The sequence below is a fragment of the Pelophylax lessonae genome (assembly GCF_965119305.1).
Source record: "Pelophylax lessonae genome assembly, chromosome: 2".
Classification (NCBI taxonomy): Eukaryota; Metazoa; Chordata; class Amphibia; order Anura; family Ranidae; genus Pelophylax; species Pelophylax lessonae.
In genome coordinates, this window is record NC_138769.1 from 188,505,642 (window position 1) to 188,533,023 (window position 27,382).

Genomic DNA, 27,382 nt, shown 5'->3' on the forward strand with positions numbered 1-27,382 from the left:
ACCATTACTTTGGGGGTGATATGCTGAAGATAAGCAAACTTCAATATTCAAGGCTTTACAGAGAGACCTCCAAAATCTGGAAGTAAATTGTACTCCACGGTCGGATACAATGCTGCCGGGTAGACCATGTAGTCTCACTATTTCCTTGACAAAGGTATGTGCCGTGTCCACGGCCGAAGGAGTGCCAACCATGGGAATAAAATGGGCCATTTTGGACAAGCGGTCTACTATCACCATAATTGTGGAGAATCCCTCTGAGGAAGGTAGGTCCACTATAAAATCCATGGACAACATCTCCCATGGTTGTCTTGGGACCGGAAGTGGTTTCAACAGACCCCAAGCTTGGACGTGACTGCCTTTACTCCGAAGGCAGGTGGTACAGGAACTCACATAGTCCTTACAGTCCTTTCTTAGGTTTGGCCACCAATAGGATCGCTGAATTAGTTCTAAGGTCTTTCGGACCCCAAAGTGACCAGCAAGTTGATGGTCATGAAGAGCTTTAAGGACCGTGAGTCTGGCTTCCTGGGGTACAAAGAACTTGTCTTCATGCAAGAAAAATTTTCCCTGTTTTTTGAGAGTAGCAGTCTCAGGAGCAGTACAGCGGGCAGAGGCCAGTTCAAGGGTGGTCCTAAGATCAGGCTGGAGTAAAAGAAAGTTTTGAGAGGACAGAATTGTACTGGGGGTGACATCCACAGGGGTTTCAGGGAACATCCGCGAGAGGGCATCTGCCTTCCCATTCTTAGAGCCTGGCCGGTATGTGAGATGGAAGTTAAACCTCGAAAAGAATAGTGCCCATCTGGCCTGCCGAGGTCTTAGGCGTTTGGCTGATCTGAGATATTCGAGGTTCTTGTGGTCCGTGAATATCATTATTGGGTGGGCTGCGCCCTCCAGCAAATATCGCCATTCTTCTAATGCGGCCTTGATGGCCAATAGTTCTCGGTCCCCTACATCGTAGTTCTTCTCGGGCTGACTGAGTTTTCTAGAAAAAAACGCTACAGGGTGAAGCAATGCCTTGGGTCCCTGGCGTTGCGATAGGACTGCTCCCGTGGCCACTTCTGAAGCATCCACTTCAAGGACGTAAGGTAAGGCTGGGTCTGGGTGTTGTAGCACAGGAGCACTGGTGAATACAGCCTTGAGCTTGTCAAATGCACTTTGGGCCTCTGGGGACCATTGGAACCGAGTGTTTTGCCGAGTCATTTGCGTAATGGGGGCAATGATGCGGGAAAAGTCCTTAATAAACCTTCGGTAAAAGTTTGCGAAACCCACAAACCTTTGGATGCCCTTTTTGTCAGAGGGGGCAGGCCACTCCAGGATGGCAGACACTTTCTGAGGGTCCATTGCTATTCCATCGGTGGAGATAATCAGGCCCAGAAATTGTATGGATGACTTCTCGAATTCACATTTTTCTGCTTTCGCATAAAGCCCGTGTTTTCTGAGAGTGGCCAATACTTTTTGTACATGTATTCTGTGCAACTCCAGGGTAGTAGAAAAAATAAGGATGTCGTCTAAATAAACGATGAGGAAATTGTCCAGGAATTCTCGGAAAATATAATTTACAAGGTGCTGGAAAGTGGCGGGGGCATTACACAGCCCGAAGGGCATAACCAAGTATTCGAAATGCCCGAAACGTGTTTGAAAGGCAGTCTTCCATTCATCGCCCTCGCGGATCCGCACCAAATTATAGGCACCTCGTAAGTCTAATTTAGTAAAGACTTGAGCAGAACGAAACCTCTGGAAGAGCTCAGGAACGAGAGGGAGTGGGTACCGGTTTTTTATAGTTATTTTATTCAAGTCCCTGTAGTCCACACATGGCCTGAGAGTGTGGTCTTTTTTCTCCACGAAGAAGATTCCGGCTCCGGCCGGAGAGGAAGAAGGACGAATGAAGCCCTTGCTGAGATTTTCATCGATGTATTGCCGTAGGGCTTCAAGTTCTGTCTCTGAAAGTGGGAAAATACGGCCAAAAGGGATCTCAGCACCAGGCAACAATTCTATTGGGCAATCATAGGGACGGTGAGGTGGTAGAGAGTCCGCCTTCTTCTTATCAAATACGTCCAGAAAACTATGATAGGCGGAAGGAACGTCTTGGCTGGCATTGGAAACAGGCTGAATGGCAAGACAGCTGGCAGGAGGAGGTATCTCAGGAGTCATACAATGTTGGAGGCAGTACACTGATTTGAAGGATACTTCTCCTTTGGACCAGTCTATCAACGGGTTATGGGCCCGTAGCCACGGAATTCCCAGAATTACAGGAAACATAGGTGAAGGAAGGACGTCAAAGTGAAGAAGTTCCTTATGGCCAGGGCCAGTAGTGGCAAGTACGGGTAAGGTTTCCTGAATGACGGGCCCGGACCTGGGGGTGGTGCCGTCTGCAAGGTGGATTTCCAGTTTATGGCGCTTGGTCTGGAGTGGAATGTGAAGGTTTCTTGCCACAGAGATATCCAGGAAACAGCTGCAAGCTCCGGAATCAATGATTGCTGGCAGCTTGATCTCTCCTTCTGCTACCTGTAATGAAACAAGAAGGACTAGGTGAGCGGGAGAGGGTCCCGGAATTTGGAGATGCAGATGGTTGAAAGCAGCGGGCTTACTTGGTCTCACTGGGCAGTCACGGAGAAAGTGTCCATCTTCCCCACAGTAAAGACATAAGTTCAATTGCCTGCGATGAAGCCTTTCAGCAGGGGTTAAGGCTGTGCGGACCACTCCGATCTGCATAGGCTCTTCAGGAGACATTGGGTTGGTAGCAGTGGGTAGAGGAGCAGGAGATGGTGGCACCTTGGGTAACATCCAAGTAGGCTGATAAGACTGAGCTCGTTCAGACCTGCGTTCCCGCAAACGTCTGTCCAATTGGATGGCGAGTTGAATGAGCCCCTCTAATGAGGTGGGGGTCTCTACTCGTGCCAACTCATCTTTCAGGGTTTCAGACAGACCTAACCGATATTGGTATTTGAGGGCGGCCTCATTCCACCCTGTGTCTGCGGCCCACCTACGAAAGTCCACTGTGTAATCCTCTACAGGGCGTCGGCCTTGCTGTAGCTTATGGAGCGTAGCCTCGGCAGTGGCCATACGTTGTGGGTCATCGTACAGCTGTGCCATAGCCTCGAAGAAAACCTCAACGGAACTGACAGCAGGATCCTTCTGTTCCAGTAACTGATGGGCCCAGGACTGGGGTTCATCAGACAACAGGGAAATAATAAACCCCACTTTAACTGTCTCTAAAGAAAAAGTTCTGGGTTGCAGGGCCAGGTATAACAGGCAGGCATTTTTGAATGACCTAAACTTGCGGCGATCCCCCGAGAAGCGTTCAGGTATAGGTACTCTTGGTTCTGGAGGCGGAGCCATCATCGTAGGAGTTGGAGCTGACTGTCCTGAAGTTGCAGGAGCGGAGGTGGAGACTGCAGCGGGTGGATCTGAAGTCGCTGCCAGAGATGGTGTAGTCAGGTACTGTAAACGGCCTTCCAGTTGGAAGTACCCATCCTGAAGATTCTTCACCGCCTGGGTTAATGCAGTCACTTGCTGGCACAGGGCTTCCAGCGGGGAGGCACCTCTCTCGGCTTCTGACATGGCTGGATGATACTGTCACGTACCTGATCCGAAGCCGGAGTGTAGAGAGTGCTCCCCTTGCGGCTAGGTGCAGAGTACCCCTGGAAGTGGGACAGGGAGTGCTGTGCCCGAAGTAGCACGGGTTGCCGGTTGGGATGACCAGAATGGAAGCAGGACCCAACTTGTTGAGAAGTCCCAAGCAGGTCTGGAACACTTTGGCAAGCCAGGCAGTTACAGGGTGCAGACAGGAACAGACTGGGAGAGATACTGGAGCGAAGTCGGGAGCCAAGCCGAGGTCAAGTATTGGAGAAGACAACAGGAATCCGAGAGCAAGCCAAGGGGTCAGGAGCCAGGAGAAGCAAAGTCAGACAGTCCGGGTCGGCAACGAGAAGGCAAGATCAGCAGGTAAACAAGGCACAGGGAACACGGGAGGCTGTTGATCATCCAGCAACTAGATGTTGTGGCTGCTGGCTTTAAATAGGCCGATTGGCACCGAGCGCCATTACGCATGGCGTACGCGCGTGCGCATTGGCGCACGCACATTCCTAACTGCGTTTGCCCGTGTTTGGGCGCGCATGCGCATTCGCGCCAATGCGCGAATTCGCTGATTCGCCAGGATATTGGTAGTTCCCTGACAGCATATTTTTTTTTAACTTCATTTTTATTTCCTCACCGTTTTCTGTCCAGAGATTTCCCTTTGCTTAAGAAAGTTTGGCATAGACACCTCAGGCTCTATTGAGAATTCAACCAAGGATAGGGGAGGTAATGGAAATGTCTTTTGAAGATGGCTTCTATACTGAATGCTAGTGCATATTCTAGTGCTAATTTGGGTAAACATGTTATTAAAGCATGGTGGTAATAATTGCCCTACCTTTATATAAATTAATGTTTTACCCACTTTTTTTTTTAAATGTCTGAGAATGAGAAGTGACTAATTGTTAGGAAGGGCATGCCAGCAGACAAGGTGGCTCCCTTGGGCAGATTCCTGTTCTTGGCTCTTCATGTGCACCTAGGAGATGTGCACGTGCTTATGCCCATGTGCATGTGAAAATATGGACATTGGCGTGCATAGATATGCACAAGCTCGCATTGGTGCGTGTGCACACCCTGTGACAGATGTTGGCGCCAAATGGACTATTTAAACTGGGCTTGTACTCAGGATCAGTGCTGTCTTGTCTACAGCATTCCTGTACAGACCTGCAACCTGGTACTCCACATCTGTCTCCAGTTATTGACCTAGCTTGCCTTGACTACTCATGAACTCTGCCTGCAACGATATGGCTTGTCCCTGACCTTTGCTTCTGCCTGTGCCCATTATTCCTACTTTGCTGATTTGTTACGGACCTTGCCTGTACCGTGACTTTGCTTATTCTTCCATATCTGTACCTGATCTGCCTGCCTGTGTATGATCCAGCTTGTTTGACCCTGTCTGCGTTCCAGTCCCTATTGGATTTCCAAGCTGCAAGCATCTGCTTGTTATCCACCAGTGCCTGTTCTCCATCTGCCTTCTACCCACCCGTGGTTTACCTGTCTGCTGTCGCTAGTGCCAGCCTGCTCCTATGTCACTCTGCATGGGATTGTAGACAGCAATGGAGCACAGAAAGTAGACCCAAACAAACAATAGTGGAGTAAAATGGCTACAGACTTTTTTTTTATTATTGGAATAAAGTTTAATACATATCCAGACAATTGTTTATTGTAAGCTGTTACAGTGGCTAATAAAAACTCACTCAAAACATACAGTGAAAAAACATCACAGCCACTACGACTCATGTTGCCATACTATTAAATCATTGCATTAACCATCCCCCTTCCTAACAAGAAAGGTTACCATACCACCTAATATTTGGCCAGGACAGGGAGGGAGGGGGGCTCACAGGCAGGAGGTCTCCGAGGACTGGTAGAGTGGAGCCGTTAGAGCTGCCTTTTATAGGGGCTCAGACTCCTTCTAGAAGATTTCATAGGTCATGTGAAATGACCTTCTGGAAAGTTCACTAACAGTCAGCTGACCTACAGGGGTCAGCTGACCCTATTGATCTTTCTTACCTCTGATTCGCCCCAACTGACCCCGAACCCCACCCACTTGCCTAACTGACTAAAAGGGAGAAATGGGGAGCCTAGAAACTACTCCGCTGTCACAATCCCATGAGTTTGGGGGGAACAGGCACCCCTTACTTTCATTCTTGCGCTACCTGTCTACTCTATCAAGGGCCCTGAGTCAGAGGTGTAAGACAGGCCTTCCTCATCGTTTCAGGCTCTTTCACCAGGTATGCGACACTAATGGTTCCCTACTCATTTGTTTGCACCTCAAAAAGATAGAGGCGGACAGAGACACAGTGCCTGCGTACACTCTAGGGGTAAGATCCCTGCAGTAATTGGAGCACCTCTACATACACTTATCTGATATGATGAACAGTTTCTTTGTATTACATCCTCATTCTCTCCTCTGTTACCTGCTCCTGATCACCAGTGGTGGATACCTACAAGTTTAGGTTGTTAGTCACTTTCCAGCCTCATTCCAAGCAGCATTCTTTGAAGTATCAAGTGACTGCAAAATGCAGAATGATGTTTCAGGTATTCAGCACTTTTTTTCTAACTATTAGCAAAATTAGTTAGTTGATCATGTGTTGCAAAACTCAATTCCAGCAAGCCTTGCTTTCTACATTACCAGCACACACATAAAGCAGAACCACTCTCAGCAGTCTCCAAAATCACAAGAATGTTAACTTTGGACAGCAACATTGTCAATCTGGAGAGAGGGTAGAGTTAGATGTACTAGCAGATTTAAGTGGACCCGACTAAGAAATAAAAGTTGAACTCCAACTAATACTTTTCAAACAGTTACAGCAACAGTTTTTTTTCCCCTTTTGGGATAAAGGTTTTACCTGAATGAATAAAAGCTGACCATTATAAGCACAAGTGAGTGTTAAATATTTTTTTCACAACCATCTAACTGCCACTTTTGCTGGAAAGCTTGGTCTTTTAACCACTTAAGCCCCGGAAGATTTTACCCCCTTCCTGATCAGGCCCTATTTTGCAATTCGGCACTGCATGAATTTAACGGACAAGTGCGCGGTCGTGCGACACTGTACCCAAATAATATTGATGTACTTTTTTTCCCCACAAATAGAGCTTTCTTTTGGTGGTATTTGATGACCTGTGTGAATTTTACTTTTTGCGCTATAAACAAAAAAATAGCGTACATTTTGAAAAAAATAACAATATTTTTCACATTTTTTAATATGAAATTCCCCCCAAAAAAATGTAAAAATCAAATTTTTTTAACATTTTTGGCCAATTTGTTTTCTGCTACATATGTTTGGTAAAGAAAATCGCAATAAGCGTATTTTGATTGGTTTGCGCAAAAGTTATTGCTTTTACTAACTAAGGGAAAGATTTCTGTCATTTTTGGTGGGTTTTTTTTTTAACGAGTAATGGCGGCGATCTGCGATTTTTTTTGCGGGGCTGCGACATTGCGGCGGACAGATCGGACCCTTGACTGACATTTTTGACACTTTTGGGGTTACCAGTGACATTACTACAGTAATCAGTGCTATACATATGCACTGTTACTGTAAAAATGACACTGGCAGGGAAGAGGTTAACTTTATTAGTGATCACGGGGTTAAGTGTGTCCCTAGGGGCGTGCTTCTAACTGTAAAGGGGTGTGGCTAGTGGTGTAACAACAGAGACATACGATCCTACATAGCAGGACCGTATGATCTCTGTTATTACACAGGGGAGAATGACAGGTGGCTTTGTTTACATTAGCTGCCCGCCTTTCTCCCTCTCCACGGGGAGATTGCGAGTGACCGGCGGACATCGGATCAGCCGGTCACTCGCGTGGACTGCTTAGGGAACGAGCGGGGTGGGAGCGCGCCTCCGGCAGCGCGTGCTTGCCCCCTAGAGCCTCACAGGCGAGCGACGTAGATCTACGTCACTTTGCCTGTGAGGGGCTGACCGCCGCCGTAAATAGTCGTGCGGCGGTCGGCAAGTGGTTAAAGAAAGTTGAAAGGCCAGGAATAAAAAGAAATAAAACAAATGCAGCCCCTGTGTCTGAGAATTGGTAAGCTGCACATATAAACATTTTGTTTTTGGGTTTAGATAAACTTTAGTACACCACATTTTGTATTTTATAGTGCCCTACAACCTGCTGATCACACAAACGTATCATGAGCTATGAATCTATTTAAGGCCTCATGCACACATGGCATTGTTCCTGCCACTTTTAGCAGTGTCTGGCGTTTCTTTAAAGTTTAAAAATGCCTCTCTATGTTATTCTATGTGTCCATGCACATTATAAGGTTGATTTACTAAAGGGAAACAGACTCTGCACTTTTGAAAGTGCAGTTGCACTCTGCATGTGCAGTTGCTCCAGAGCTTAGTAAATGAGGGGGAGGTCTTTGATATCCATCATCCAATCATGTGCAAGAAAAATGCTATTTTTTATTTTTTTTTTTAATTTTTCTTGCATGTGATACTTAAATCTGGAGCAACTGCACTTGCAAAGGGCAACTGCACTTTCAAAAGTGCACAGTCAATTTGCCTTTAGTAAATCAACCCCAATCATGGCTTTTATAAGCTTTCAGTGGCAGAGGCTTTTAGAGGCAGGAAAAAAAACACTGCTAGTGCATCCAGGAGCAGCAGAGTTCGGGCAGAAAAAACACTTGATGCTACAAAAAGCTGCAAGAAGCTGCTAAACACACCTAAAAGCTAGTACTCAAGCATTAATGAATTTCCATGGCCAGAATATACTTTTTATTCTGGTCAATTAAATGAAATAAAGCCCAAGAGCTTAACAGCTGTAAAAGCTCTTAAAAGCTTGTAAAAGCTTTAGACGCTTTTCCAAACGTCAGACGTTTTTTCTGCTAAAACGGTGATGGCTTCTCTCTGTTCATGAAGCCTTAGGGTTTCCCTAAGACCTAAAAATGTTTCTAAGGGTTTGGCAAATTGTTTAAGAAAAAGTGATCAAAACTATTTTAACTGGTTGCCGACCGTCCGCCGCAGTTATACGGTGGCCGGCAGCCGCTCCCAGGCAAATCTTCGTAGCTGTACGTTGCTCTCGTACACGTGGCTAGGGGGCGAAAGCCCGCCGGCAGCGGCGCCCTCCTGCCCACATTCGTCAGCAGGGAAGCCAATGCATGGGGCAGGTGGCTCTGATTGCTGCCTGACACCCGCGATCGTTCCCCGCTGAGAGAGAAGAACGGTCAGCTGTTATAAACACAGCTGACCGTTCTTCTCCCTGCAATGATCATAGAACCCATGTGATCCTTCTATATAGGATCACATGTCTCTATGGTCATTTCAGAAGCCCCGCCCCCCCCCCCCCCCACAGTTAGAATCACTCCCCTAGGCTCACATTTAATCCCTTGATCACCCATAATGTTAACCCCTTCCCTGCCAGTGTCATTATTACAGTAACAGTGCATATTTTTAGCACTGATTACTGTAGTAATGTCACTGGTCCCCCCAAAAGTGTCAAAAATGTCAGTCAGGGGTCCGATCTGTCCGCTGCAATGTCACAGTCCTGCAGAAAAACGCAGATCGCCGCCATTACTAGTAAAAAAAAAAAAACAATACAAATGACATAAATTTTTCCTGTAGTTATTAGATGAGATAACTTTTGCGCAAACCAATCAAAATACTCTTATTGCAATTTTTTTTTACCAAAAATATGTAGCAGAAAACAAATTGGCCTAAAATGTTTAAGAAAATTTGATTTTTAAATTTTTTTTTTGAGAATGTCATATAGCAGAATGTGAAAAATATTTTTTTTTTTTCAAAATTGACACTCTTTTTTTGTTTATAGAGTAAAAAATAAAAATCGCACAGGTGATCAAATACCACCAAAATAAAGCTCTATTTGTGGGGAAAAAAAGGACATCAATTTTATTTGGGTACAGCATCGCAAACTTTTCATATAAACATTTACTTTGGAGGATTATGCTCTTCTCTATATTGGGCAAAAGGGTATGTGTGTATTAAGGAGAACCGAAGAATCACATATGTCATTAGAGCAGGGCTCAAAAATTCAAGTCATGAGCTACTAGCCAGGCCTTAAGAGTTACTCGCCACTTGTTGCCCCACCCAAACCCTACCCTGCTCCGCCCCTAAACACACCCTCACCAGAGTGACCACAGCGTGCCCCCTTTCAATGCAGAGTGCCCACAGCGTGCCCCCTTAAATGCAGAGTGCCCACAGCGTGCCCCCTTAAATGCAGAGTGCCCACAGCGTTTCCCCTTTCAATGCAGAGTGACCACAGTGTGCCCCCTTTCAATGCAGAGTGACCACAGCGTGCCCCCTTTCAATGCAGAGTGACCACAGCATGCCCCCTTAAATGCAGAGTGCCCACAGCGTGCCCCCTTAAATGCAGAGTGCCCACAGCATGCCCCCTTAAATGTAGAGTGCCCACAGCATGCCCCCTGAAATGTAGAATGCCCACAGCATGCCCCCTTAAATGTAGAGTGACCACAGCATGCCCCCTTAAATGCAGAGTTAGCACAGCATGCAGAGAGACCAGCGTTCACTTACCTGATGCAGCAGCGGCTTCTCCTAATCCTCCGTGTCTCCTGAGGCCTCCTCCTCATCCTAGGCCAATGGCAATTGTTCGCCTTTCGGTCAATCAGGAAGCGGGTATCGGACCCACTTCCTGATTGGCCAGGAGGAGGATCAGGAGGAGGATCCATGTGACAATAGCGAATCATTCGCTATTGTCACACAATGGGTGGGCTCAGGGCGCACTGCTCTGCACCCCGGGTCCACCCTTTTCTGAAGAACAATGCACTCACTACAATGCAGGCTGCGCTGTGAACGGCGGCGGCAGCGGTAGGCACTACATTCCCCATACAGCACAACCCTTACTCGCCATCCTCATCATTCCATTCGCAAAATTTTTGAGGGCTGCATTAGAGTATAGGATTTATCAGGTCTGCCAAATTCCCACTATGATCAATCTCATCAGAAGAATTGGCTTTTCTATATTTACTGTGTTTTTGTCTTGTTCATAACTCAGAGGTAAACTGATTGCCACATTTACATTGTTTCAAGTAAAAATTGAGCCTTAGACCCCATTCACACTGCCGCGACCAGAAAGTCGCCTCATAAGGGGCAACTTGTTATCGCGACTTTCAGCGCGACTTCATCGCGACTTTGCGCGAATTCAGCGCGACTTGTATGATAGACGACTTTGTATTTGGCCAATCAGAATATGATGGTTCTGGGTCATGCTCAATCACACCAAAAAAATTTCTTAAAAATTGTCGTTTTAGTGTCTGCCCGATAAACGCCTGCAACAAAAACACCCAGGTGGAGCGGAGACCCATCCCTGTGCTACTAAAAATTCTAAGAAAAATTATCTTTTTTTCTGGTTCTGGACATGCTACAGAGCTGAAACTTCACAGGTACACTTTTTAGACCCCCCAGACACTAAATCCAAAAAAAGTCATGCCTGCCTCCAAAAACGCCCAAAAAATGCCTGATAAATGCCTTCAACAAAAACGCCCAGGTGTAGCGGAGCCCCATAACTGTGCTACTAAAAATTCTAAGAAAAATGATCTTTTTTCTGGTTCTGGACATGCTACAGAGCTGAAACTTCACAGGTACACTTTTTAGACCCACCAGCCACTAAATCCAAAAAAAGTCATGCCTACCTCCAAAGACGCCCAAAAAATGCCCGATAAATGCCTGCAACAAAAACGCCCAGGTGGAGCGGAGCCCCATCCCTGTGCTACTAAAAATTCTAAGAAAAATTATCTTTTTTTCTGGTTCAGGACCATTTTAATGGAAAGTCGGATCACAAGTCGCTTCAAATAAGATAAGGAGGCCACTCCCATTGAAGTCTATGGGACAAGTCGGATACAAGTCGCCTCAAAGTAGTACAGGACCTTTTTCTGAAGTCGGAGCGACTTCAGTAGTGCCAATTAAGACGGCACTCATTGATTAACATTGCTTTCGTTATGTCAAGCAACTTGGGGCGACTTGAGGGCACACAAGTCGCCTCACAAGTGGCGTCAGTGTGAATTGACTCTAAACCTTTTTGTTTCTATCTTTGATTGGTGTGGGGAGGAGTTATAACCCCTGTCAGTATTTCAATTATGTCTGTGTCTCCATTAGAGGGATATTTATTACTTCTTGTCCCTTTGACATGGCAGAAAACAATTAGAAACATCTACAAAGTGAGAGGCAAAGCCCATCACTGACAGTTATCACTGGAATAGGTGTCCCCATTAGAAGAGATCCCCACTACTAATGTTTTGGAGAAAAATGCCCCCTTGCTCTCTCTACCGATAACAATGAGTTTTCTTTTAAGGTTTTTTTTTTTTTTTTTTTAGTAATCTGTGCCAAACTGCAACCCTGTTTTTTATCTGGAGATAGTTAAGGCAGAAGGGGAAGTCCAATAAGGACTACATTAATCCAAATATACTGTACAGCCATCATGAAATGCTTTGAAAGTATCATCCATGAAAAAGATACCTGGTATGGCCACAGAATAATCAGATCTCTAAGAATTGGCCTTACACATATACAGCCAGCTATAGACAGGCTCCAATAAAGATTAAAGGTACTGCCAAAAATGTAGAAATGGGAACACTTATGCTTTCTAAATGAACATCCATATAAATGCTAGCGAGGGCATTAACTGACCATACATGCTTCATTCACTAGCAAGACCGTAACACAATGCACAAATCAATGAACAAACGCAACAAAGCTTTTTTAAAAATTAAAGTGATTGTAAAGTCTTTTTTTTTTTTTTTTAAATAACAAACAAGTTATACTTACCTGCTCTATGCAGTTGGTTTTGCACAGAGCCGCCTGGATGCTCCCCTTCTTGGGTCCCTCTTTGGTTCTCCTGGCCCCTCCCTCCTGTTGAGTGTTCCCACAGTGAGCAGCTTGCTGTAGTTGAACCCAAGCCGAGTCACAAAGCCATGCCTGGCCCCGCCCCCTCTCTCTCCTGATTGGCTGAATGATTTTGATTGACAGCAGCCGATCCAATCGCACCACGCTACTGTCTCAGTCAATGAGGAGAGGAGCAGCTTAGACACTCCTGCAACACTGCTGGATAAAAACGGGCTTAGGTAAGTATTAGGGGGACATTTTCACTTAGGGGTGTACTCACTTTTGTTGCCAGCGGTTTAGACATGGCTGTGTGTTGAGTTATTTTAAGGGGACAGCACATTTACACTGTTATACAAGCTGTACACTCACTGCTTTACATTACTTTAGTGTTGTCACATGAAAAGATATAATAAAATATGTACAAAAATGTGAGGGGTGTACTCACTTTTGTGAGATACTGTATTTACATATACACACACAAAATAATATATGTGTATGTATATATATTGTGTGTGTGTATGTATATGTGTGTATATATATATATATATAAATATTTATATATATATACGGTTTATTTACTATACAATGCCGTTACAATAACTGTATTCTGCTTTACGTTATATCGGCAGGTTTCCAGGATAATATGAAATGTTTTCCAGATGTACAATGTATAAACATTACAATGAGTAAAGAGGATTAGGTAAATGGAATCTCGACATAAAAAAAAACTTGCAAGCATTTACACTTGGGTTGTAGTCACATGAAAGAAAATACAGTGACACCTTGTTACATAATCTTGTCATAAGTCTGTTTCCTTCTAAGGTTTTGCACCTCTTCATTTGCCAAATTAGTATTCCAGCTTTGAAGATCCCCATATTCCATTTCCCACAACCGCTTTGACCAATCATCAGCAGAGGCACATGCAGCTTTTTAATAAGCATGATCATACTGTTAAAAGGGAAGAATGTTCAAGCTTCTCATAAACTGTCTGCCAGATGGTGTACAGAAAGCTACTGTTTTCAGTATCACTGCATTGTACAGTTGGTACACAATGTAAGAAGAGCATATGTTGTGGAAAGTACTGCATACTTCATCATCATCGCCCTTCCCTTTTTAAAAATATCCTTTTTTTTTTTTTATTTTTTTGCTGTTTATTTTGTTTATTTTTGTATCATGTCAAAGGCAGTCAGTTATACTATGGAATGGAAAATGTAGTTACCTAGAGCAGTGGTCTTCAAACTGTGGCTCTTAGCTTGCCTCTATCCTGCCCTTGGAGTCTTTCCCCCCACTGATGAAACACTATTCTACCAACTGATATCAGCAGCGGTGCACCATTTCTCCCACTGACACCAACAATGGGGCACTATTCCACCCCAAGACACCAACAATGGGCCACTATTCCTCCTAAAGATACCGACAATTGGGCATTATTCCTGCCAATGACACCAAGAATGGGGCACTATTCCTCCTAAAGATAACGACAATTGGGTATTATTCCTGCCAATGACACCAACAATGGGCCACTATTCCTCCTAAACATACCGACAATTGGGCATTATTCCTGCCAATGACACCAAGAATGGGGCACTATTCCTCCTAAAGATACCGACAATTGGGCATTATTCCTGCCAATGACACCAAGAATGGGGCACTATTCCTCCTAAAGATACCGACAATTGGGTATTATTCCTGCCAATGACACCAACAATGGGGCACTATTCCTCCTAAAGATACCGACAATCGGGCATTATTCCTGCCAATGACACCAACAATGGGGCACTATTCTCCCCCTGACATCAATGATGGGGTACTATTCCCTCCCCCCTTCATACCATATGTGGTGATGTTTACTCCTGCTGATGTCAGGAAAATTTCCACTCCAGCTGGCCGCAGTCTGGCCCCCATAAATTCTGAAGGACAATAGATGGTCCTTTATTTAGAAAGATTGGAGACCCCTGACCTAGAGCAAATAAAAATAATCTAAAAGCAATTCAGAGCACTTGGAACAATGTCAAATAATTTCTATTTGAAACTATACTAAATAGGGTACATATAAAGATGGTTTATGAAAAGTACACTTTTTTTAAAGAGTCATATATTACTGGTAATATGGAAGGCTTTGCAGTGTTTGTGCTCTCTCCCCTCCACGGTTTCCAAAATCAAGCTTCTTAGTCACTGTCCCTTAGTAGTTAACTATTTAATGGTTAAAAGAAATGGTGTTCATTTTATTTTTTTTATTTTCTTTCCAAAACTTTTTATTGAATATTTATAGTTATAATTAAAATAATTAATCCTTAATACATTACAATTGATTCATGTTCCTAGCCAACTGACTTATATATTTTATCCTTCTTTCCATCCTTCCTATTTTCCACATTTTTTACCTCTCCCCCTCCCCTTCTTTCACTTTCTCTCCTCCCTCCTTCCTCCCCCTTCACCCCATATTATTACTCCTCCTCTCTCTTAAATTGGGTGTTCCCATCTCCTGTTCCCTAAATGTATCCATGTCTGCTAATAAAATAAAACAAAATGTGTGTTTCAGTGCCAATTCCTCTTTTTCCCTCCCTCCTCCCCCCACCCTTCTATAACCCCTCCCCCTCCCCCACCCTTCTATAACCTCTCCCCCTCCCCCACCCTTCTATAACCCCTCCCCCTCCCGCCACCCTTCTATAACCCCTCCCCCTCCCCTTCTATAACCCCTCCCCCATTTCTAGTTAAATAAGTTTAGCTACCTGTAAAAATAAAAAATAAATTCCCGCTATATCCCCATTCTAATTATATTATACTCATATCACCATACATGCAACCAATAAAGAGGACTACCTAAATTAACCTGGGAACGTTCCAATCTTGCCTTTACCACCAGCAGGGAAGGGGACAGGAAAAAGGGGGAAAATGATGAAAGGAACCCTTCTCCCATTAAAATGAGGGAAGAAGAAAATCTAAAAATAGTTCCTATTCCTATTTCCTCTAAGTGCCTTTAATCCTCTTTCTTTTCTTCTTTACTACTCTCTATTAACTCAACATTAACCACTTACCCACCAGGCCTATTTTTGACACTTTTTGTTTACAAGTTAAAATCAGTATTTTTTGCTCGAAAATTACTTAGAACCCCCAAACATTATATATATTTTTTAGCAAAGACTCTGGAGAATAAAATGGCAGTCATTGCAATATTTTTTGTCACGCGGTATTGGCGCAGCGCTCTTTAAAACGCCATTTTTTTGGAAAAATTAAGAAAAATCACATTTCACTGCATTTAAATAAAACTAAACAGTAAAGTTAGCCCATTTTTTTTGTATATTGTGAAAGATGATGTCACGCCGAGTAAATAGATACCCAACATGTTACGGTTTAAAATTGTACACACCTGTGGAATGGCGACAAACTACGGTCAATAGAAATCTCAATAGGCGACGCTTTACATTTTTTTACCGGTTACCAGTTTAGAGTTAGAGTGTAGCTCTTTTTTTAAAATTATTGCTCACACTCTAGCGATCGTGGCGATACCTCACATGTGTGGTTTGAACAGTGATTTAATTTGCGTCTCGACTTCTGTATACGTTTTCTTTCGTGCACGAGCTAACGGCGACGGGGACAGCTAACATTTTTTTTTTCAAATGTATTTATTTATTTTTTTTAACTTTAACACAGGTTTTAAAAAAAAAAAAAAAAAAAAATCTGATCACTTTTATTGCTGTCACAAGCAATGTAAACATCCCTTGTGACAGCAATATGCAGTGACAGGTACTCTTTATGGAGGGATCGAGGGTCTAAAAGACCCTAGACCCCTCCACTACACTTCCATGTATTCAAAACGCTGAAAACGGCATTTTTGAATACATTAGTTTTTTAAATCTGCCGCCTTTAGCAGCAGAGTAACCCGGACGTGACGTCATGGACGCCGCCTCCGGTTACGTCATTGGAGACCCGATCGAAGCCTCTTCCGGCTTTGATCGGGACTCCATCCAGCCGGCGGATGTGCCTGGCTGGGTGCTCGGGTCTCCCGGTGGGACGGGAGAGACCCCAGCAGAGCCGCAGAAGGTGGTGGGAGGGGGTGGGGACGTCCCCTGACGCTCGCTGGGGTAACGATCGAGCGGCTCCTGAGCCACATCGGTCATTACCACCGGAAAGCCGACTGCCGGCTCTAAACAACAATACCGGGATGATGCCTCTAGCTAGAGGCATCACCCAAGTATAACCCCCCCAAAGGCAGCTGATGTACGGGTACATCAGTTTGGGGTAAGTGGTTAAAGCAGAGTTCCACCCTGAATTTTTTTTTTCCCTGTCCGCTTGCTTTTAATTACCTGTAAAACAATTGGATAATTAATTTTTTTTTTTATTCACTTATCTTGTTTTTAAAGAAAATATACTTACCTTACTTCCTCTTCCTCCCTCTGTGGACATGGCCACCGCCATCACTTCCTTCTTGCGTTGACTCCTGGGAGCTGAACGTCATCGCTTCCAGGAATCAATGCGCCTGCAACGGCCCTGCTTGTCAGTTCCGGTGCAGACATGTCATTCCCTGCTAAACAGCTTCTGAGAATGCCTGCGCCGGAACTGATGAGCGGGGCCGGTGCAGGGCATTCTGGGACTGAAGAGGACGCCCTGGCTTCAGCTGCCCACACCTGAGATGGCAGCGCTGGACAAGAAATTTTCAAGGTAAGTATTTCTTCTAAAAGGTAAGTGAACCCAGGGACAGTTCAGAGGCTATCATTGCTGAAATGCCCTAGCCCTGACTGTCCCGGGGGGTATTTTTATCTAAATTTTTATTTTCAGGCTGGAACTCCATTTTAACTCATTTTAATCCTTTGTAAATAGATAGGAATGTATAGTATATCTACTTGTTTTAAACTTTTTTTTACATTTCTTCAGTTGCTTCCTGGTTTCTGGCCTACACCAAAATTATGGCATACATCCAGGGAGTCTTCATGGAGATTTTTTTTTTTGGAGAAAGAAAGGAGGGTCTTTCTTAGCTAAGTAAATCCTCTTATTTGAGGTTGTTTGTAAAAATAAAAATATTTTAATTATAACACAGGATTCATGGTTGAGGAATTCCCCAGCTCCCCCAATTATCTAGGTACATGATTGCAGCAAAATAGTCATACCTTGTATGCATAAAATAATTGTATTTTTTTCATCTATGTAGTAAATCCTGTTTTTTTCCCTCTTGTGTTTCCTGAAGAAGCAGACCAGCAAAACGTGTTGACGCAAAGGGGATCATTCACTTAGTACTGTGTAATTATCACTGCTGTAAAACTGAATGCTCATTGTAGCTACTTTTTTTATATGTTTTTGCATGTTTTTGCATGCTTCTTATATTTTTCTATGAATAAAAGAATGTGATTTTATATAATTAATGCATCCTATCTTGCCTCTAAAGTCCAGCCAAATTTTTCTCTTTGAACCATTTTATGGATGTGGCATTGGAGTAATCGTGTTACTATTTTCACTATTTTTGCTATGAAATTTTAAAGGCTGTCTATGCCCCCATATAAAGGAAATGCCACTTCTGTTCCTGTTCTGTCTGGTACCCGCAACCTGGAAAAGAAGGCATATTTAAAGCTTCCTTTTGGAGGTACAGATTAAGGTTCTAAACTTTCTTCACTCCACAAAACACCTTTACTGATTGCTGTTTCTGTCACCAATTGGGAGATTTCTTCTAATTTCCTGTTCTGCCTGATGGCTGACGCCTGGAAAAAAACACAAGAAGTAGGAAGACTTTCCCTTTACTGGCTCTTCTGTCAAATAGACAGGAATTAAGCAGAAATCCCTCAAATATTGACACAGACAGCAATAAAACTTAATAAAGATTCTAAGGCTGGCCATACACTATACAATTTTCTTGTTCAACTTTCCTTTAGATTTACCAAAACCATGTAATATAGGGTCAAACCTAAACACTTTCAATTTGTATGCAGTCAGGCAGGCCCTTGCACTACATAGTTTAAGGTAAATCTAAAGGAAATTGAATAAGAAAATTGTATAGTGTATGGCCAGCCTAAGCCCCAATTTAAAAAATAAAATAATAAATGATTCTAAGCTCTTTAACATTGCATCCAAAAATTTTTAAAAAATGCCTGAAGTTGCACTGTAATGTAATTTTTTTTCTTTGTTTATAATTCATAATTACTTCTGTAATTAATACTATATGATGATGAGCCATGTAGCAAAGAATGAAGCTGGAAAGCAGATTCAATTAATTGTGAAAAGATGTCTTCAAGCTCTTTATGGGAGGATCACAGAACAGATCCAACAGGCCTATAAATGTCAGGAAATAATTATGGATAATATATTTTCTAACATATTTTACATCTCAAATATATACAAATGTATTACTACTCCGAACAGAAAATGATAGAATGTCTTTGATATGACAGTGAAAAAGACCTTTATGACCATTGGTCAAAGTGAAAAGAGTTCCCAAATTTCCAAAGTAACAGATCTCATTTTTTTTCAAGAAGATGATTATTGACCTCAGGTTATTAAAACAAAAAGATGACAGTCTACCCCTTACAGCGTTGCCCTGAAATGTCCTCATCTGCAGGGTTAATCAGTCTACCCCTTACAGCGTTGCCCTGAAATGTCCTCATCTGCAGGGTTAATACATTTAAGACATACTTATACAACAAAGACAGATATAATTAAAAAAATACAAGCCTTGGGGAAGTTTAACTAAAAAAATTTTAAATAATAGACAAGAACAACCTAAATAAGACACTCAATGCCAGGCAGATGGTGTAAAGGCTAACACAACCCTGAATGGTACTGACAGGCAAATTGAAACAAGAAAAAGAAGTACATTTCTGCCACCAATGGTTCCTTGCCAAACCACATCAAGAAAACACATATGGAATGGGACATATGGCTGTCAAAGGCTTCATGCACATGGACGCATTTGTATTTGTAGCATAAAGACATGGTATATTTCTGGTGTCCTGGATGTCATTGAGCTGTGTACAGTATCCCATAGACATGAATAGATAAAAGCTGCTATTTGTGTTAAAAATGCACGCACACAGATACAGTATATGTCTGTGTGCATGTACTACTTGATGCAAATAATGTCTCAAAACGGCAAACAGCAGCCTTCACCCATTCATGTCAATGGGCAGCAGTACACAGCTCTAGGACATATAAACACACAGACACAGAAATATGCAGTGTCTTTGCGCTGCATGGGCAAATGTGCCCATGTGCATGTAGCCAAACTTACCATGTTAATATGAAAAAACAAGTGAATGGCCCTAGTGTGTTTATGTATGAATGTAAGCTAGGGACCTTAAATTGTGAGCAAGTTCCTTGAGGGTAAGGACTGATGTGTAATATACACTGCTCAAAAAAATAAAGGAACACTTTGAAAACACATCCGATCTCAATGAGGAAAAATATCATGCTGGATATCTATACCGATATAGACTGGGTAAAGTGTTAGGAATGAAAGGATGCCACATCGTTTGACGGAAATGAATATTAGCAAACTACAGAGCGCTGAATTCACAGATACCCCAAAAATAATGTCCCAGAGAGGTTCTGTTGGATTTAGGTCAGGCAGGCGTGGGGGGGGGGGGGCATTCAATGGTATCAATTCCTTCATCCTCCAGGAACTGGCTGCATACTTTCAAAACATGTGGCTGTGCATTTTCGTGCAACAAGAGGAACCCAGGACCAACTGAACCAGTGTAGGGTCTGACAATGGGTCAAAGGATTTCATCCCAATACCTAATGACAGTCCGGGGGCCATTATCTAGCCTGTAGAGGTCTGTGCGTCCCTCCATGGATATGTCTCCCCAGACCATCACTGACCCACCACCAAAACGGTCATGCTGAACGATGTTACAAACAGCATAACGTTCTCCATGGCTTCTCCAGACCCTTTCACCTCTGTCACATGTGCTCAAGGTGAACTTGCTCTCACCTGTGAAAAGCGCAGGGTGCTAGTGGCGGACCTGCCAATTCTGGTGTTCAATGGCAATTTGCTAATTGAGCTCCATGGTGTCGGGCAGTGGGAACAGAGCCCACTAGAGCCCTCAGGCCACCCTCATAAAGTTTCTGGTTGTTTAGTCAGAGACATTCACACCAGTGGCCTGCTGGAGGTCATTTTGGAGGGCTCTGGCAATGCTCATCCTGTTCCTCCTTGCCCAAAGGAGCAGATACCGATCCTGCTGATGGGTTAAGGACCTTCTACCAGCTCTCCTAGAGTAACTACCTGTCTCCTAGAATCTCCTCCATGCTCTTGAGACTGTGCTGGGAGACACAGCAAACCTTCTTGCAATGACGTGTATTGATATGCCATCCTGGAGAAGTTGGACTGCCTGTGCAACCTTTAAAGGATCCAGGTATCCCCCCCTATGCTACCAGTAGTGGCACTGACTCTAGCTAAATGCAAAACAAGTGAAAAGATGAGTAAGGAAAAAAAAATGTCAGTGGCTTCCACCTGTAAAACCATTCCTGTTTCGGATGCCGTCTAAGTGTTGCCTATCTAGTGCATCTGTTGTTAATTTCATTAACACCAAAGCAGCTGAAACTAATTAACAATGCCCTCTGCTACCTAACTGGCCAGATCAATATCCCAGGAGCTTAATTGACTTGATGCTATACTCTGATTAAAAAGTGTTCCTTTAAATTTTTTGAGCAGTGTATTTGTAAAACGCTGTGTAAATTGATGGCTATATACCATAAGTACCTGTAATAAATAATGAAATAAAATGCAACATTTTTTTTTATAAAGCCTTTTTAATTGAAATTACTTCTGGTCATTAAAAGCCTTCTGAAAATTAAAAGTCAATCACTTGTTAATTGTCCACGAAAAAATTTATAGTAGCAATAAACTGTCTATACATGTATAGATCACACCAAAAAAATCACACCAATTGTAGACAAGACCATAAAGGGTTCTCATATGTGATGGCTTTCGCCATTATAGTTAAGGCTCTTCACTGCTGCTCTCCCTTAATGGCATGAAGTTTCTCCCATTCAAAATCTCCATCACTAATGAGGCCAAGACGCACCTCGGTTCCCTTGCCTTACTAAAAAATGTAAACAATCCTTGGTTACTCTGTAAATTCAATGGCTTATGTAGCTTTTTGAGGAGTAATAGAACCTTAAGCATTTGACAGCGTCCTAGTAAGAGAAACTTGGTGGGAAGAAAATGTTTGTGGTCTCCTTCCCCTAGTGAAGCACTGGTCCTAAGCCAACTGGATAGCACTAATATTGGGAAAGGTATATCAGCCTGTGTGGTATAGGACACTAGGTGGTATTAAAAATGGAACATTAAAAGAGGAATTTATGATAGAAATGGTTTGATGACAGTGGCTCCAATCTGGCTCAACCAACGATTTCTTGATTTTTTTTTTTTTAAAAAACTCTCTCATCTGCAATAATAACAACACATAACAAATATAGCATCCAAAATGGTCTGTGAACTATTAAACCCATATTTCCCTGGCCTATCAAAACCTTGCTTTAAAGAATGCCAGGTTTCTCCAGGTCTCTTTAACCTGCTACGTAGCACCTACCATGTGTAAAGCATTAGTAAAATAATCCAACAGTTAGGATTCACTCTAACTTTGTTACATATGCTGATAAATTCCCTAGTCCAACAACCAAAGAAAGTATGAGTGTTCTAATTTAGACCTGAAGACACATTGAAAAGAAAGTGATACCATTTGGTGAAATCATCTGTTCAGTTACTTAAGGCTGGTTGCACTTGAAATCACACACAAGCAAAAGTCCTCAACAAAGATCAGAGGAAAGTTGTACACTAGCAACTGTAGTAAGGCAACAGAGAAGGGTATCAAATTATATATATATAAATATATAAATATATATATATATATTTATATATATATATATATATATATGCATTTGGAGTTATTGTTTAAACTATAAATATATTGAAATCACATTTTCTTGTGTTACTATGATGATCTATAGCATTCATATGGAAAACAGACCCCCCACAAGGAGTCAAAGATATCACATTAGGCAAGAGTAATTCTGTTTTTGGTGTATGTCGCATCTGGAATATCTTCTTCTGCGATAAGTCTGCAGTCCTCCACTATTAGTCTATACCCTAGCATCGGATGAACATGTGCTGTTTTTATGATGCTTTAGGATTATCACTATAGCAACATGTCAGTCCCATCTCAGAAACTGACAGATGTGACAGTGCAAAGCTTGTCAGTTGTACATATCCTATGTATAGCATAATTGGAAAAATGATCATCAAGCCATGAGGTGACCAGGCATGCCTGGATTCTGGGAATGGTCCTGATGATACTGCAGTCTTGAGGTCCTAGCATCCACCTCTAGAAGAAATTATTCCATGGAACATTTAACTGCAAAGACTATCTATATATACTAGAAATACTGCTAAGAATTAGGATAACAATTAAGTTGACTACATTAACCTTCCACTCCACAAATAAGATCATTCAAAAAAATGAATAAAATAAATTGACGTGTGGTACATAAAATATTTACTAGCCAGCCAGGCGCCAAAATGTTACCTTTAGTTTATTATACATTCTGAGGACATTGAATGACACTGAATTACATCAGGAAGCATCTTTGGTGCAGTTGGCAATAGGATCAGTATGAATGTATACACATCACATAGTTGCTTGCTAGAAATATTAGGTCATGCTTTACACAATAGTTATCTGAAAGCAACTCAACACATGGTAACTACACAGGGGGATCAATGTGTATATGGAAACTGTTTAGTTTATGTCTTGTCTATGAAAGCACTTTAGCAGTTCGTAGATGGTGTCTACAAAGAGCACCTCTTATACATTTAGTGTTATATAACTTAAAATGAGTCTTCTTATTTCTGTTGGACACCCGCCTTTAAAACTATGCAGAAGCCAATCCTTTCTAATAAAAAAATAAAAAAATAGAAATTTTGGGTGGTGAGCCTCCAAGTCAGGAGATATCATCATCCCTTAAACTTATACATATGCTTCCTATAAAAATGGTTTTCCTGGTTTTTAGCTGGAAGTCACTGATGAATATACTGATTGCAGGTTACTTTGACTTGACTTCACAGCTCAGGCTTTGTAGGTCTAGTGATTAAAAGCAGAGGTCCGTCCACCTTGTACATGGGTACCGTCATCTTCCGCCCTCTGCTGACACATCTAGGAGGCGTTTGATTTAATACAGTAGGAGGCGTAATTATTTGGCAAGAGTTTCCTGAACTTTTTCCAACGAAAGAGAATACAGCAGCACATTGATATGCTGATGACTTAACCAGCTACCTAAGCAGTAGAAGACGTTTTTTCCTCCCATTTTACTGTCCCATTTCTCTGTCTGGATAGAGTCAGCGTGTAGACTGTGGACACACCTGCCCCCTGCCTGCCATCTCTCTCACTAACACATGATTCCCATTAGCAAACTTTGCTACTTAACTGGTCTCTAATGAACTTTATTAACTCTTCCCTGCTCTTCGCTAACACTTTCCTTAAAAAAGAGAAGCCAAAGCAGAAAAATTTGCATTTTTTGTGCAATTTTCATTTAACAGATTATTCAGAACATTTCTTCCTAAATGAAAGGTTTTATCTTCCTATAGTAAGTAAAAAGTAATTTATGACACATAACAATTCAAATAGCAGTATAAAGCAGTAAATATTAGATAGTAGATATTCAGAAAGAGGCTCTAAGGAGCTTGATGTTAGCAAACTAAAAGGAGCTGATTTCTGATTGATGGGTTACTGTATAGTAGTGATAGGTGTATTAATAGTAAGATAATAATATCACCAAAGCTGCTAATACTGCAACTGTTTCATACTACTCTTAATAAAATCTTCTACATTCAATTATAAAATGTATCACATATAGACCTATTACTGTATCACAAAATAATATATTGTACAATATCAACTGTATGATATATTAGTAAAATAGTAAAAGTACTAAAGCTACTTTTACTGTAGCTACTTTATATTGCTATAAAAAAAAAAACAACTCTCTAGAACTTCATTAAATTACAATACATATCACAGGCAAAATTATTACTATAATATAAAACAATATAACATACAATAACAAAGGTATAATAGATTAGAAAAATAGTATTACTAAACTAATTTTACTGCAGGTTTTCTATACTGCCATTAATAAAACCACTAGAATCACATGCAATTACAATAAAATATTAAACCAATAAAAATATAACAATGTAAAATAACATAATATAGCTGTATATAATGCAACAAAAAACACTGAATGACATAATTTGCATGGTGCATGAATGTGCCTGTTACATATAAAAAAAATATCTTTGTTAATCTTTAATGACATTTTTTTGAATGAATGAAGATAGTTTTAAATCTTATGAACGATGAAAACCTCAATCATCTGCAGTATTTACAGCTCAGCATCATTTTCATATTTAAATACAGTAAACAACTGTAATAGCTATATAAAATTGCTAAGTCTAACCCATTCATTGTGCAAGAAATACAAAACAAATACACACATTTGGAAATAAAAATCACTGATTACCTGTATGATGCCAATACTGTCACACACGCCTGTCACAGTCCATCTTCTATATAACAAAATCAGTGAGTAATTAAAAGTTAGTGAGTGATTTTTATTATCTCCTTTGCTGATAGAGTTTCAGTCCTGCAGGTTTGGTATGGTATGCTGTCACTGCATCCACATGGAAGAGCTGTATAGAAGTCATAAGTGCAAAGACAACCACAAATCCATTGAAGTCAGTTGTGAAAAATGAATCCTTAATGTAAAGCATAGGTATCCTCAGCTAGCAGTGGCAGATGGGCATATTAATAAGAGAATGTGTAAAGTTTAAAGCAGAATTTCATTTCCCAATGACATAGCATCCACTTAGTACAATCTGAGCAGTGATCCAAAATAGTAGTGAATAAGCAATGCTGGAAGCATGAACCTTAAAGTAAGGTCGGATGCCTTCTCCCTCCTTCTTTTGTTGGGAGGGAGGAGGGCGCAGCTCAGGCTCTGCTGGTGGGAGGCTCTGCTGCTGGAAAGGACCTGATGCAAACACAAGAGACTCCTGTGGATGCTGAACTTTTTCATTTATGAACCGATCTTATAGACAGATCAGACTGACAGAAAGAAATTCCCTAAGGCACAGCGACAATCCCAACAAACCTAAAGCAGTAAACCTTAGCAAGTATAAGCAAACATCGACATTAGTCCATGCCGGTCTTCAGATAGAACCACCAGCAAATACTCCTATTATTATTCTTTAGGATTGAAGTAGTGCCAAAAGTTTGTGCAGTGTTTTACAATATAAAGGGAGACAGTACAGTTACAATAAAAAAACATGAGGGTTAAGAGGGCCCTGCTCATAAAAGCTTACAATCTAACAGGATGGGGAAGGTTTATTATATAGTAAAACCTTGGATTGAGAGTAACTTGGTCTGAGAGCGTTTTGCAAGACAAGCTAAATTTGCTTACAAATTTTGACTTAATAAACAAGCGATGTCTTGATATACAAGTAGCGTCATGTCACAACTGAGCATAAAAGTGTAGCACTATGGTTACATTTAATGAAGGTACAACATTAGCGACTCACATGGTTGATGATCAAAACAGGCACATCTAAGTATGTAGGTATCCCGGGTAAAGCTGACCACATAGACTGTCCTCCGCACCGCCATTGATGTCATCCCTTCCACACTGCGCTCCAGGAGAACTTCAAGCCTAGTTTTCAAAACGCTCTACTGCAGGGTAGTCTTCTCGGTCATGACTGATGGTGGTGAGGAGGACGGTCTATGTATACAGCTTTACCCCCCGGATGCCTGCCTACTTAGATGTGCCTCTTTTAATCATCAACCATGTTGAACCTTCATTAAATGTAACCATATTGCTACACTTAGAGGGGCCTCTCTTCTCTTTTATACACTGTAGCTCCTACTGGATTTTACTTCTAATCCCCTTGTGGAGGCTTCCATTTGTGGATGGACATTTTATGGTTACACAACCTATCACATTGCTATAATCTTTCTATATGGACTATAAACTGAAGGATTTATGAATAAATAGTTGTTGAACGAATCATCTGAGTTTTCATTATTTCTTGGGGAAATTCGCTTTGATAGAAGAGTGCTTTGGATTACAAGCATGTTTCCGTAACTAATTATGTTCGCAATCCAAGGTTTTACTATATTTTTATTCTGTACATAGGGTGACAAAATCTGTTGAACATTTCTGACAGCTGACTGCATATTTTTGACAGGACCTTTTAGGGCTCCATCACTGTCTCAAACGCATGCATGCTAGTGTGCTTTATGTAGGGGCAGCAAGGGGCAGTGCTATGTGTGGTTAGAATGCATTGCATTATTTAATTTTCTTTTTTTTTTAACCACTTGACGTTTGAAAGATTTATCCCCCTTCATGACCAGGCCATTGTTTGCGATATGGCACTCTGTTACTTTAACGAATAATTGCGTGGTTATGCAAAGCTGTACCCAAATAAAATGTATGTCCTTTTTTCCCACAAATATAAATTTCTTTGGTGGTATTTGATCACTTCTGTGTTTTTATTTTTGCACTATAAAGAAAAAAGACAGACAATTAAAAAAAAAAAAATATATATATATATATACATATATATATATATATATATATATATATATATATATATATACTGTATATACATACATATTTTTTTTTTTTTTTTTACTTTCTGCCATAAAACATTTCCAATAAAAAAAATTGAAGAAAATCTAATTTCTTCATAAATTTAGACCAATATGTATTCTGCTACATATTTTTGGTTAAAAAAATTACCAATAATAATTCACTTTTTTTGCGCAAAAATTATAGCATCTACAAACTATGGGATATTTTTATTTATTTATTTTTACCAGTAATGGCGGCAATCAGTGACTTACAGCTGGACTGCAATATTGCAGTGGACATTCTGACACTAACTAACACTTTTCACACTTTTTGGGGACCAGTGACACTAATATAGTGCTAAAAAATGTCACTGTACTAATGAAACTGACTGGGACGGGAT

The 27,382-nt window shown here is 41.5% G+C and overlaps 1 protein-coding gene across 1 annotated transcript in view; it reads right to left on the bottom strand.

Annotated features, from left to right (window-relative positions):
- The window catches only part of MXRA5 (matrix remodeling associated 5), a gene marked incomplete at its 3' end in the record, with an annotated part of 96,428 nt that extends 71,179 nt beyond the window's left edge, over positions 1-25,249 (bottom strand). Inside the window, exon 1 of the mRNA XM_082245526.1 lies at positions 24,880-25,249. The remainder of the gene's footprint in view (positions 1-24,879) is intronic.
- Positions 25,250-27,382: the final 2,133 nt, after the last annotated feature.